This window comes from Oryctolagus cuniculus, unplaced genomic scaffold, assembly GCF_964237555.1.
Source record: "Oryctolagus cuniculus unplaced genomic scaffold, mOryCun1.1 SCAFFOLD_95, whole genome shotgun sequence".
In the NCBI taxonomy this organism is placed as follows: domain Eukaryota; kingdom Metazoa; phylum Chordata; class Mammalia; order Lagomorpha; family Leporidae; genus Oryctolagus; species Oryctolagus cuniculus.
In genome coordinates this window covers 46,199-59,602 of record NW_027208233.1, presented here as the reverse complement: position 1 = coordinate 59,602, position 13,404 = coordinate 46,199, and the positions used below count along the sequence as shown (strand labels likewise).

Here is a 13,404-nt window from a genome sequence, read left to right as displayed (position 1 = left end):
AGCACACCAACAGCTGTGCCCTGTTTGAAAAAGACCATTCCTCAGGTGCCCTGAACTCTATATTGCAGTCTGAAAACCAAAGCTCACATCAGAAAATTCATTACAAACCATGATAAATAAGGGAAATGTGAAAAAGCCAAAGAAATGCAAGAGTTTGTGATATTTGGCTGGATTTAGACACAAAGAAACTGGCTGTTTCCAGATTCATTCCCCCCTTCCACAGACTGACTTTGGAATTCTGATTGAATTCACCTCAAAATCGCTCTCACACTCCATTTGGAGGGAATTACAATCTGTCCCCTCAGCAGAAGCGTTCTATGTCATTTTCCAAAACACAGAAACTCATCTTGGTCGTGTTGCCTGTAGATTTCTAATCCTGAAAGGGCAATGCGCTTTTTTTTTTTTCTTTCATAATGGCTACTCTCCAAAATCTTGCTTGTATTGCATCAGAATACAAAATTTGGGAATAAGAAGGCAAAACCGACTCAGACCCAGAAAACATTTAGGAAATTGGCACTCAAGAAACCACAAATCGGCTGAGGCACCCAAAACAATGACAGCAAGCCAGAATTGGAGCAAGCCAACAGCTGTGCCCTGATTGAAAAAGAACCTTCCTCTTGTGCCCTGAACTCCATATTGCAGCCTCAAAACCAAAGCTCACATCAGAAAATTCATTACAAACCATGATAAATTAGAATAAAAGAAAAAGCCAAAGAAATGCAAGAGTCCTTTGTGATATTTGGCAGGATTTAGACACAAAGAAACTGGCTGTTTCCAGATTCATCCCCCCCTTCCACAGACCGACTTTGGAATTCTGATTGAATTCACCTCAAGATCGCTCTCACACTCCATTTGGAGGGCATTAGAATCTGTCCCCTCAGCAGAAGCGTTCCATGTCATTTTCCAAAACACAGAATCTCACCTTGGTTGTGTTGCCTATGGATTTCTAATCCTGAAAGGTCAATTTGCTGTATTTTTTTTTTCTTTCATAATGGCTACTCTGTCCAAAATCTTGCTTGTATTGCATCAGAATACAAAAATTGGGAAGGAAGAAGGCAAAACCAACTCAGACCCCGAAAACATTTAGGAAATTGCCACACAAGAAACCACAAATCAGCTGAGGCACCCAAAACAATGACAGCAAGCCAGAAGTGGAGCAAGCCAACAGCTGTGCCCTGATTGAAAAAGAACCTTCCTCTTGTGCCCTGAACTCAATATGCCAGCCTCAAAACCAAAGCTCACATCAGAAAATTCATTACAAACCATGATAAATAAGAAAAAAGAGAAAAAAGCCAAAAAAATGCAAGAATCCATAATGATATAGGGCTTGATTTAGTCGCTAGGAAACCGGCTGTTCCCAGATACATCCACCCCTCCAGCTGACAGCCTGTGGAATTCTGACTGAATTAACCTGAAAATCACAGTGAAACTCAGTTTGGAGGCAATTAATATCTGTCACCTCAGCCAAAGTGTTCCATTTTATTTTCATAAACACAAAAACTCACCTTGGTCATGTTACTTGTAGATTTCTAAGCTTCAAACGCCTATTTGTTGTGTTTTTTCTTTCATAATGGGTATTCTGTACAAACTCTTCTTTGCATTGCATCAGAATACAAAATTTGGGAAGGAAGAAGGCAAAGCCAACTCAGACCCTGAAAACATTTGGGAAATTGCCACACAAGAAACCACAAATCGGCTGAGGCACTCAAAACAATGACAGCAAGCCAGAAGTGGAGCAAGCCAACAGCTGTGCCCTGATTGAAAAACAACCTTCCTCTTGTGCCCTGAACTCAATATGCCAGCCAAAAAACCAAAGCTCACATCAGAAAATTCATTACAAACCATGATAAATAAGAAAAAAGAGAAAAAAGCCAAAAAAATGCAAGAATCCATAATGATATTGGGTTTGATTTAGTTGCAAGGAAACCGGCTGTTCCCAGATTCATCCACCACTAAAGCTGACTGCCTGTGGAATTCTGACTGAATTAACCTGACAATCGCAGTGAAACTCAAGAAACCAAATTTCAGCTGAGGCACCCAAAACAAAGACAATAGCCAGAATTGGAGCACACCAACAGCTGTGCCCTGTTTGAAAAAGACCATTCCTCAGGTGCCCTGAACTCTATATTGCAGCCTCAAAACCAAAGCTCACATCAGAAAATTCATTACAAACCATGATAAATAAGGGAAATGTGAAAAAGCCAAAGAAATGCAAGAGTCCTTTGTGATATTTGGCTGGATTTAGACACAAAGAAACTGGCTGTTTCCAGATTCATCCTCCCCTTCCACAGACTGACTTTGGAATTCTGATTGAATTCACCTCAAAATCGCACTCACACTCATTTTGGAGGGAATCAGAATCTGTCCCCTCAGCAGAAGCGTTCTATGTCATTTTCCAAAACACAGAAACTCATCTTGGTCGTGTTGCCTGTAGATTTCTAATCCTGAAAGGGCAATGCGCTGTGTTTTTTTTTTTTTCTTTCTTTCATAATGGCTACTCTCCAAAATCTTGCTTGTATTGCATCAGAATACAAAATTTGGGAATAAGAAGGCAAAACCGACTCAGACCCAGAAAACATTTAGGAAATTGGCACTCAAGAAACCACAAATCGGCTGAGGCACCCAAAACAATGACAGCAAGCCAAAAGTGGAGCAAGCCAACAGCTGTGCCCTGATTGAAAAAGAACCTTCCTCTTGTGCCCTGAACTCAATATGCCAGCCTCAAAACCAAAGCTCACATCAGAAAATTCATTACAAACCATGATAAATAAGGGAAATGTGAAAAAGCCAAAGAAATGCAAGAGTCCTTTGTGATATTTGGCAGGATTTAGACACAAAGAAACTGGCTGTTTCCAGATTCATCCCCCCCTTCCACAGACCGACTTTGGAATTCTGATTGAATTCACCTCAAAATCGCTCTCACACTCCATTTGAAGGGAATTAGAATCTGTCACCTCAGCAGAAGCGTTCCATGTCATTTTCCAAAACACAGAATCTCATCTTGGTTGTGTTGCCTATGGATTTCTAATCCTGAAAGGGCAATTTCTGTGTTTTTTTTTTTTTTCTTTCATAATGGCTACTCTGTCCAAAATCTTGCTTGTATTGCATCAGAATACAAAATTTGGGAAGGAAGAAGGCAAAACCAACTCAGACCCCGAAAACATTTAGGAAATTGCCACACAAGAAACCACAAATCAGCTGAGGCACCCAAAACAATGACAGCAAGCCAGAAGTGGAGCAAGCCAACAGCTGTGCCCTGATTGAAAAAGAACCTTCCTCTTGTGCCCTGAACTCAATATGCCAGCCTCAAAACCAAAGCTCACATCAGAAAATTCATTACAAACCATGATAAATAAGGGAAATGTGAAAAAGCCAAAGAAATGCAAGAGTCCTTTGTGATATTTGGCTGGATTTAGACACAAAGAAACTGGCTGTTTCCAGATACATCCCTCCCTTCCACAGATTGACTTTGGAATTCTGATTGAATTCACCTCAAAATCGCACTCACACTCATTTGGGAGGGAATTCGAATCTGTCCCCTCAGCAGAAGCATTCTATGTCATTTTCCAAAACACAGAAACTCATCTTGGTTGTGTTGCCTGTAGATTTCTAATCCTGAAAGGGCAATGCACTGTGTTTTTTTTTCTTTCTTTCATAATGGCTACTCTCCAAAATCTTGCTTGTATTGCATCAGAATACAAAATTTGGGAAGAAGGCAAAACCGACTCAGACCCAGAAAGCATTTAGGAAATTGGCACTCAAGAAACCACAAATCGGCTGAGGCACCCAAAACAATGACAGCAAGCCAGAATTGGAGCAAGCCAACAGCTGTGCCCTGATTGAAAAAGAACCTTCCTCTTGTGCCCTGAACTCAATACGCCAGCCTCAAAACCAAAGCTCACATCAGAAAATTCATTACAAACCATGATAAATAAGAAAAAAGAGAAAAAAGCCAAAAAAATGCAAGAATCCATAATGATATAGGGCTTGATTTAATCGCTAGGCAACCGGCTGTTCCCGGATTCATCCACCCCTCCAGCTGACTGCCTGTGGAATTCTGACTGAATTAACCTGAAAATCACAGTGAAACTCAGTTTGGAGGCAGTTAATATCTGTCACCTCAGCCAAAGTGTTCCATTTTTTTTCCAAAACACAAAAACTCACCTTGGTCATGTTCCCTATAGATTTCTAAGCTTCAAATGCATATTTGTTAGGTTTTTTATTTCATAATGGCTACTCTATACAAACTTTTCTTTGCATTGCATCAGAATACAAAATTTGGGAAGGAAGAAGGCAAAGCCAACTCAGACCCTGAAAACATTTGGGAAATTGCCACACAAGAAACCACAAATCGGCTGAGGCACTCAAAACAATGACAGCAAGCCAGAAGTGGAGCAAGCCAACAGCTGTGCCCTGATTGAAAAAGAACCATCCTCTTGTGCCCTGAACTCCATATTGCAGCCTCAAAACCAAAGCTCACATCAGAAAATTCATTACAAACCATGATAAATAAGAAAAAAGTGAAAAAGCCAAAGAAATGCAAGAATCCATAATGATATTGGGTTTGATTTAGTTGCAAGGAAACTGGCTGTTCCCAGATTCATCCACCACTAAAGCTGACTGCCTGTGGAATTCTGACTGAATTAACCTGACAATCCCAGTGAAACTCAAGAAACCAAATTTCAGCTGAGGCACCCAAAACAAAGACAATAGCCAGAATTGGAGTAAACCAACAGATGTGTCCTGTTTGAAAAAGACCATTCCTCCGGTGCCCTGAACTCTATATTGCAGCCTCAAAACCAAAGCTCACATCAGAAAATTCATTACAAACCATGATAAATAAGGGAAATGTGAAAAAGCCAAAGAAATGCAAGAGTCCTTTGTGATATTTGGCTGGATTTAGACACAAAGAAACTGGCTGTTTCCAGATTCATCCCCCCCTTCCACAGACTGACTTTGGAATTCTGATTGAATTCACCTCAAAATCGCACTCACACTCATTTTGGAGGGAATTAGAATCTGTCCCCTCAGCAGAAGCGTTCTATGTCATTTTCCAAAACACAGAAACTCATCTTGGTTGTGTTGCCTGTAGATTTCTAATCCTGAAAGGGCAATGCGCTGTGTTTTTTTTTTTTTCTTTCATAATGGCTACTCTCCAAAACATGCTTGTATTGCATCAGAATACAAAATTTGGGAATAGGAAGGCAAAACCGACTCAGACCCAGAAAACATTTAGGAAATTGGCACTCAAGAAACCACAAATCGGCTGAGGCACCCAAAACAATGATAGCAAGCCAGAAGTGGAGCAAGCCAACAGCTGTGCCCTGGTTGAAAAAGAACCTTCCTCTTGTGCCCTGAACTCAATATGCCAGCCTCAAAACCAAAGCTCACATCAGAAAATTCATTACAAACCATGATAAATAAGAAAAATGAGAAAAAAGCCAAAAAAATGCAAGAATCCATGATGATATTGGACTTGATTTAGTCTCAAGAATACCGAATGTTCCCGGATTCATCCACACCTCCAGCTGATGCCTGTGGAATTCTGTCTGAATTAACCTGAAAATCATAGTGAAACTCATTTTGGAGGCAATTAATATCTGTCACCTCAGCCAAAGTGTTCCATTTGATTTTCCAAAACACAAAAACTCACCTTGGTCGTGTTACCTGTAGATTTATATTCTTCAAATGCCCATTTGTAATGTTTTTTATTTCATAATGGCTACTCTGTCCAAACTCTTGTTTGTGTTGCGTCAGAATACAGAATTTGGGAATGAAGAAGGCAAAGCCAACTCAGACCCAGAAAACATTTAGGAAATTGCCACACAAGAAACCACAAATCGGCTGAGGCACCCAAAACAATGACAGCAAGCCAGAATTGAAGCAGGCCAACAGCTATGCTCTGTTTGAAAAAGACCATTCCTCCTGTGCACTGAACTCTATATTGCAGCCTCAAAACCAAAGCTCACATCAGAAAATTCATTACAAACCATGATAAAAAGAAAAAAGAGAAAGAAGCCAAAGAAATGCAAGAGTCCTTTGTGATATTGGGCTTGATTTAGTTGCAAGGAAACCAGCTGTTCCCGGATTCATCCACCCCTCCTAGCTGACTGGCTGTGGAATTCTGATTGAATTCACCTGAAAATCGCACTCACTCTCGATTTGGAGGAAATTAATATCTGCCCCTCAGTGGAAGGGTTCTATGTCATTTTCCAAAACCCAAAAACTCATCTTGGTCATGTTGCCTATGATTTCTAATCATGAAAACCCAATATGTTCTGTTTTTCAATTTCCTGATGGATCCTCGTTCTAAACCCTTGTTTGTATTGCATCAGAATACACAATTTGAAAAGGAAAAAGGCAAAACCAACTCAGACCAACAAAGCATTTAGGAAAAAGTCGCTCAAAGTGAAAAATTGCCTGAGGCACCCAAAGCAATTACAGAAAGCCAGAATTGGAGAGAAACAACAGCTGTGCCCTAATTGAAAAAGACCATTCCTCTGGTTCCCTGAACTCCTTAAGCCAGCCTCAAAACCACAACCCACATCAGAAAATTTATTACAAACCATGATAAATAAGAAAATGTGAAAAATGCAAAAAAGAAAAAGAAATGCAAGAGTCCTTCGTGATATGGCGCTTGTTTTAGTACAAGGAAACCAGCTGTTTCCGGATTCATCCACCCCTCCCAGCTGACTGACTGTGGAATTCTGATTGTATTCACCTGAAAAGAGAGAACATTTATAAGTATATTGGGACTGTGGAACCTGTCATTTACCAATCACATGTTAGACTGAATCATAGACCAAATATAGGGAAGAAATCCTATGCATGTAAACCTTGTGGGAATTCATTCAGTATTAAATACCCTCCATCACAGCACTCATATTGTGGAAAACCCTCATGTGTGTAATGATTGTGTGGAAACCACTCACCAGAAGTCAGATCTCATTAGACATCAGAGAATTCACACAGGGTTGAAATCTTACAAATCTAATGACTGTGGGAAGTTCTTTGGCCAGAAGAAACACCTCATAAATCATCAGAGAATTCACACAGGTGAGAAACCTTTTGAATGTAATGACTGTGGAAAATCCTTTGGCCAGAAGGCAAACCTCATAAATCATCAGAGAATTCACACAGGTGAGAAACCTTATGAATGCAATTACTATGGAAAATCCTTTGGCCAGAAGGCAAACCTCATAAATCATCAGAGAATTCACAGAGGGGAGAAACCTTATGAATGCAATCATTGTGGAAAAGCTTTTGCTGAGAAATCAAAGCTCACAAAGCATCAGACAATTTGTACTGGGGGAAACCTTATGATTGCAATGACTGTGGAAAAACCTTTGCTGAGAAGTCAAACCTCAGAAAGTATCAGAGCCTTCACACCATGGAGAAAGCTTATAAATGAAATGACTGTGGAAAAGCCTTTGGTCCCATCCTTGCATACCAAGGATAAATCCCACTTGGTCTGGGTGGATGATCTTTCTGATGCATTGTTGGATTCAATTGGCCAGAATTCTGTTGCAGATCTTTGCATGTATGTTCATCAGGGAAATTGGTCTATAATTACTTTCTTTGTTGCACTTTTTTCAAGTTTAGGAATGAAGGTGATGTTGGCTTCATAGAAAGAATTTGGGAGAATCGCCTCTCTCTCAATTGTTTTGAATAACTTGAGAAGAATTGCAGTTAGTGCTTTAAATGTCTGTTAGAATTCAGCAGTGAAGCCTTCCAGTTTTGGGGTTTTCTTGGTAGTGATGGTCTTTAATACTGGTATCATTTCCATCTGGTTATGTGTGTGTTTAGGTTTTCTATATCTTTGTTGCTCAATTTAGGTAGGTTTTATGGATGGAAGGATGGTGGAAAGCCTCTTTGCTGTACTTCATAACTCATAAGATATCAGAGTATCCACACAGGGAATTTTCTACTTGACCTTTTTGTGCAAGTTATATCTCATGAAATATTAGAGAATTCACCAAGGGGAGAAATGCATGAATATAATACATGTGAATAGCCTTTGTGGTGCAAATCAGACCTCATCAAACATAAAAGAATTCTCATGGGGAGCAATTTTATGAATGTAATGACTCAGAGCCTTTTACCATAATTCAGCCCTCATTGTACATCATCAAATTCATATAGGGAAAAACTCCTTTGAAAGTAAAATCCCTTTAATTAGAAGCCATACCTCATAAGACAACAGGGAATTCACGTGGGAGAGAAACCTTATGGGTGTAATGAGTGTTGGAAAGCTCTGCCCAAATCTCTCCTTATATCAGAATGCACAACATATATATCTAATGAATGAAATAAATGTGAGAAAGTCATTTCACATAGGTAATGCCTCATAATCCATCATGGAATTTGAACAAGGGAGAGACCTTAACAATATAATGAATGTGGAAGAGCTTTTCTCCAAAATTCATGTAAGTATTGTGACAAAACCTTTTGCTGGAAATCACATCCTATCCAACAGAGACTCATGTAAAGGAGAAAGCTTATAAATATTATTAGAGTCAGAAGTCAATGGTACATCAGAGAATTGACACAGGTGGTTTCTTAGGCGTATACTGATTGTGCAAAAACATTTTCTTTATTTCAGGCTTGTATAGACACAGAATTCACAAAAGGTGATAGTCTTTGCATGCTGTAAATACAACAAAACCTTTAGCCAGAAATTAGACATCAACAGACTTCAGAGAATTCATAAGGAACAAAAGTCTATGCAATGAATTTGGAAAATGTATTTCTGTTATAAATCAGTCTTCAATTCCCATGAATAGACTCACAAATGAGAAAACATGCATGCATAGAAAAGTTTTGTACCATAAATTATCTCTAGATGGTAAACTAATATATCACACAAAAGAAATATCATGAGTGTAATGGAATTGGGAAACCCTTTGCTATAAGGCCGATTTCCAGAAAGCTTAGCAAGATTACAGAAAAGTCTCTGAAAATGTAACATGTCTGAAAGATTTGTTGGCATCACAAACTGGAGGATAGCTCAAGTGCATGTGTTTTTGTGCCTGGCATCCAAATTGATATCTCTTTTTCTTTGATGAATTCCTTGTTTATTTATTTAGCAGATTTAGAGACAAAGGATTCCTGTCCATTGATTTACTACTATATGCCCACAATTGCCATGGTAAAGTATATGGCAAAAACTGAGTGCTGGGGGCTGTGAATCTGATTCATCACTGATAACATTGAAGACATTGGTTCCTGGTTCTTATGCTGCTATGCATGGAAATGTTTCTCTAATTTCATTTTCAAATAGTTCATTGTTAATATAAAGAAATGCTTCTAATTTTTAAAATTTCATTGAAATAATTTGTGATTAATGTGTCCTAGTCATGCATTATTACAGGGTGTAGTGCAATATTTGCACACATTTATGCAGTAAAAAGTGATCAAGCTAAGCAACTACAGTTTTATTAAGTTTTTAAAGAGTTATTTATTTGAAAGACAGAGTTACAGAGAGAAGTAGCAGCAGAGAGAGAGAGAGGTCTTCCTCTGCCGGTTCACTCCCCAGATGGCCACAATGGCCGGAGCTCTGCCAATCTGATTCCAGGAACCAGGAGCTTCTTCCAGATCTCCCACTTGGGTGCAGGGACCCAAGGACTTGGGCCATCTTCTACTGCTTTCCCAGGCCATAGCAGAGAGTTGGATCAGAAGAGGAGCAGCCAGGACTAGAACTGGTACCCACAGGGGATGCTGGTGCTTCAGGCCAGGGTGTTAGCCCACTGTGCCACAATGCTGGCCCCCAAGCAACTACAGTTTCTAATTCTTCTCCATGATTTGAGACTACCAGCTCCTCTCCTTCAGTTCTTTACACAGAACCTAATATGGTTGAATGTAGTCATCTCATTATATTATGGAACACCAGAAGTTCTTTCTGCCTCTTTGATTTTTGATACCTATTATCCAATCCCCCTCTATCCCTAGCTGCTTCCCTTCTCAGCCTCTAGTAATCACAGTTCTGTGTTCAGATCCATTATTTTCTTTCACTTCCACATGTGACAAGGACCAGGTGACATTTGTGTTCCTGCTTCTGGCTTATTTCAATTAATTTAATAATATTTTGTTCTTTTTTTGTATCTAAAAGAGGTTGCCCTGTCCATTGTTTTTCACTGATGGACAGCTAGATTGGTTTCACATCCTGGCTGCAGTGAACTGTGTTATAGTGGCTGTGTTATGGGAAAATTGCTGTATCTTTGATATGCTCTCCTCCTTTCCTTCTAATAAAATTTCCTTATTCTATATAGCCAAGAGCAAGATAACTCTCACATGGTAGGTCAATTTTTATCTTAGTTTAATTTTTGTTATTTATTTGAAAGAGTTACAATAGAGGTAGAGACACAGAGAGGTCCTCCATTAGCTGGTTCGCTCTACAGATGACTACAAAGGCCAGAGTTATGCCATTCTGAAACCTGGAGACAGGAGCTTCCTCTGGGTCTCCCTCATGGGTGCATGGGCCCAAGGACTTGGGCCATCTTCTACTGCTATCCCAGGAGATAGCAGAGAGCTGTATTGGAAGAAGAGCAGCTGGAACTAGAACTGGCACCCAAATGGGATGCTGGCCCTTCAGGCCAGGGCTTTAACTCACTGCACAACAGCGCCAGCCCCAATTTTTATCCTTTTTAAGGAATGACCATACTGTTCTGCATAACATCTGTACTAACTTGTGTTTTCACCTACCATATATGGTGGTTTTCTTTTCCCATGTGCTCTCTAGCATTTGTTATTTTTTATCAGTTTGGCATAAAAATGATATAGTATTGTTCATGTTTTTGTGTATTTTGAAATCAGTTAATTTGTTTATTAAATCTTTATTATTTGAAAGGTGGATTTAGAGAGAGAGGGAAAGACATAGATAGCTTTCATCTGCTGGCTCACACCCCAGAGAGTTTCAACAGTTGAGCCTGGGGCATGCTGGAGTCAGGAGCTTCATCCAAGTCTCCCACATGAGTGGCAAGGACCTGAGTCCTTCGTCCATCTTCTGCTGGTTTCCCAGGTGTTTAGCAGTGAGCTAAATTGGAAGTGGAGATTCCTAAACTCAAAGTGGAACTCAGATGTTATGCTGGCCTCACAGATTGCAGCTTTCCCCACTTGGCCACAATGCCAGCCCCTCTATCAATTTAATTCCTCAAAAATAGCTCAGTAATGTTGGCATCTATCTCATTTTGTTTTTTCTCTGTTATTATTCAACTTATTGATGTCTTATTTTTGTTCACATTATTCCTCTCAATTGCTCTACCTGAGGTGAGTAGGGCTGCTGTGTTGCTTAAATGAAGTGTATGCTTTAGATTACTCATTTAATGAGTGCATGTCATTCACATAGCACTTCACTGAAGTTCTACTATGTCCCAAATCCTCTTCTAGGCACAGAATTTAGACCACTTTTCTCTTAGGCCCAGATCTTGCCTTTAACATACTACTTGGAATTTAGTAGCTCATGAAATCTGCAGACTGCATAAATGAATGAATATTTTGAGGGCTGTGCTTTTGTGGAGGAACTTCATAGGAGACCGAAGGAATAAAATAAATCAAAAGTATCCACAGTATATAGAATGTATACTATTTTACAAGTCACAGAGAAGAAGAAGAAGAAGAAGGAAAGTAGTAAGACTAGAAAGTTTGTGGCAAGACTAACAGGCGCTGGTCAAGAACTTAATAAGCACATTAGGAAAGCAGTAAGGTTTCTTTTTTTTTTTTTTTGAGGAAAAGTTTTTATTTCTAGTGATGAAATTGGCTACAGAACATTATGAAAGTTTAAAAATACAAAGAGAAATTGTCTATAATTAATAGATTCAAAATTTGACAATCAGTGAATATCATTATTAGTCATTACCAACAACAGTTATTGATTTGAAAGGCAGAGTGACAGGAAGAGGGAACCACTGCTTCACTCCCCAGACACTTGCAATAGCCAAAGCTTGACCAAGCCAAAACCAGGAACTGGGAATTCATTCTGGATGTCCCATTTGGGTGCAGGGACCCAAGCACTTCTGCCATCCTCCGTCTCCTCCCAGGGTGCACACTAGCAGAAACTTGCCTCAAAGCAGAGAAGCTACCACTCAAGCCAGGCATTTGTATATGGGATGTGGGTGTGTGGTGGTGATAGCAAGCCCTCATGGATAAAAAAAAAAAAAAAAAAAAAAAAAAAAGTTATTTCTATGCCAAGGAAATTACTCTGTAGTCTTTCTCTTATAAACTACGTATTGCTGAACCTAGATAATTTTTCCTTTATTTAACAATGACATGAAAATGTCAGTTGAGTTGGCTTTCCTGAAGACCTTGTTTCTTGAATATTAGTGGCTAGCTGAGATAAATTCTTTTCATCTCTTTCTCGCTTCGGCAGCACATGTGCTCGCTTCGGCAGCACATATACTAAAATTGGAATGATACAGAGAAGATTAGCATGCCCCTGCGCAGTAAGGTTTCTTTACCTCCCTGTAGGCTCTGCTCTCCAGAGGTGAACAGGGTCCTCTAAACCCACTTGCTGCACACACAAACACCTGAGTGTTGTATTCTCCCACAGGTGTTGGAGACTGATATGGTGTTCTGATTTATATTTACATAATGGCTAGTGACATCGGGCATATTCACATGTTTTGACCATGTACATTTCTTCTGAGAAATGTCTATTCAGATCCTTGCCTGTTTCTTCACTGTATTTTTTGGAGTTTTTCCAATTCATGTAAATGTTCTGGAAATCTGTAAACATTCAGAGTTTTAATTTTTCCTGCCATCTGTTCATTGTATCTACACTCTGATGTTTACTTTGTTGTGAAGAAGTATCTTAGTTGGATATACTCAAATGTCTCTGTTTTTATTTTTGTGACTATTGCTATTGGAATCTTACCCAAAAGCTATTGTGTGTTGACAATATTTAGAGTTTCCCTATGTGTACTTGGGTTTGGGTCTTATGATTACATTTTAATTCACTGTGAGTTCACTTTCACATAGTGTAAGAGATGTTGGAGTCTCTTTTCAGGCTTCTACATATGGATAATCAAGTTCCTCTGCACCACTTGTGAAAGAGATTCTTCTTTCTCCAGTTCATTTTAGTTCCTTTGTTAAATATGAGTTGCTGGTAGAAATTTGGGTTTATTTCTATGCTACCAAGTCTTTTCCATTGAACTATGTGTCTGTTATTATATCAGTGCTAACACTTCTTCTTTTTTTTTTGCAGTATATTTATTTGAAAGGCAGAGTTACAGAGAGGTAGAGGCAGAGAGAGAGAGAGGTCTTCCATCCACTGGTTTACTCCCCAAATGGTCACAATGGCCGGAGCTCTGTTGATCTGAATCCAAGTGTCAGGAGCTTCTTCCAGGTCTCTATGCAGGTGCAGGGGCCCAAAGACTTTGGCCATTTTCTACTTTTTTCTCAGGCTATACC

General features: G+C 39.4%; 1 pseudogene; it reads left to right on the top strand.

The window, feature by feature from the left end:
• The first annotated feature begins 12,369 nt into the window (after nt 1–12,369).
• Nucleotides 12,370–12,437, top strand: LOC138848052 (U6 spliceosomal RNA; annotated as a pseudogene).
• The last annotated feature ends 967 nt before the right edge of the window (nt 12,438–13,404 follow it).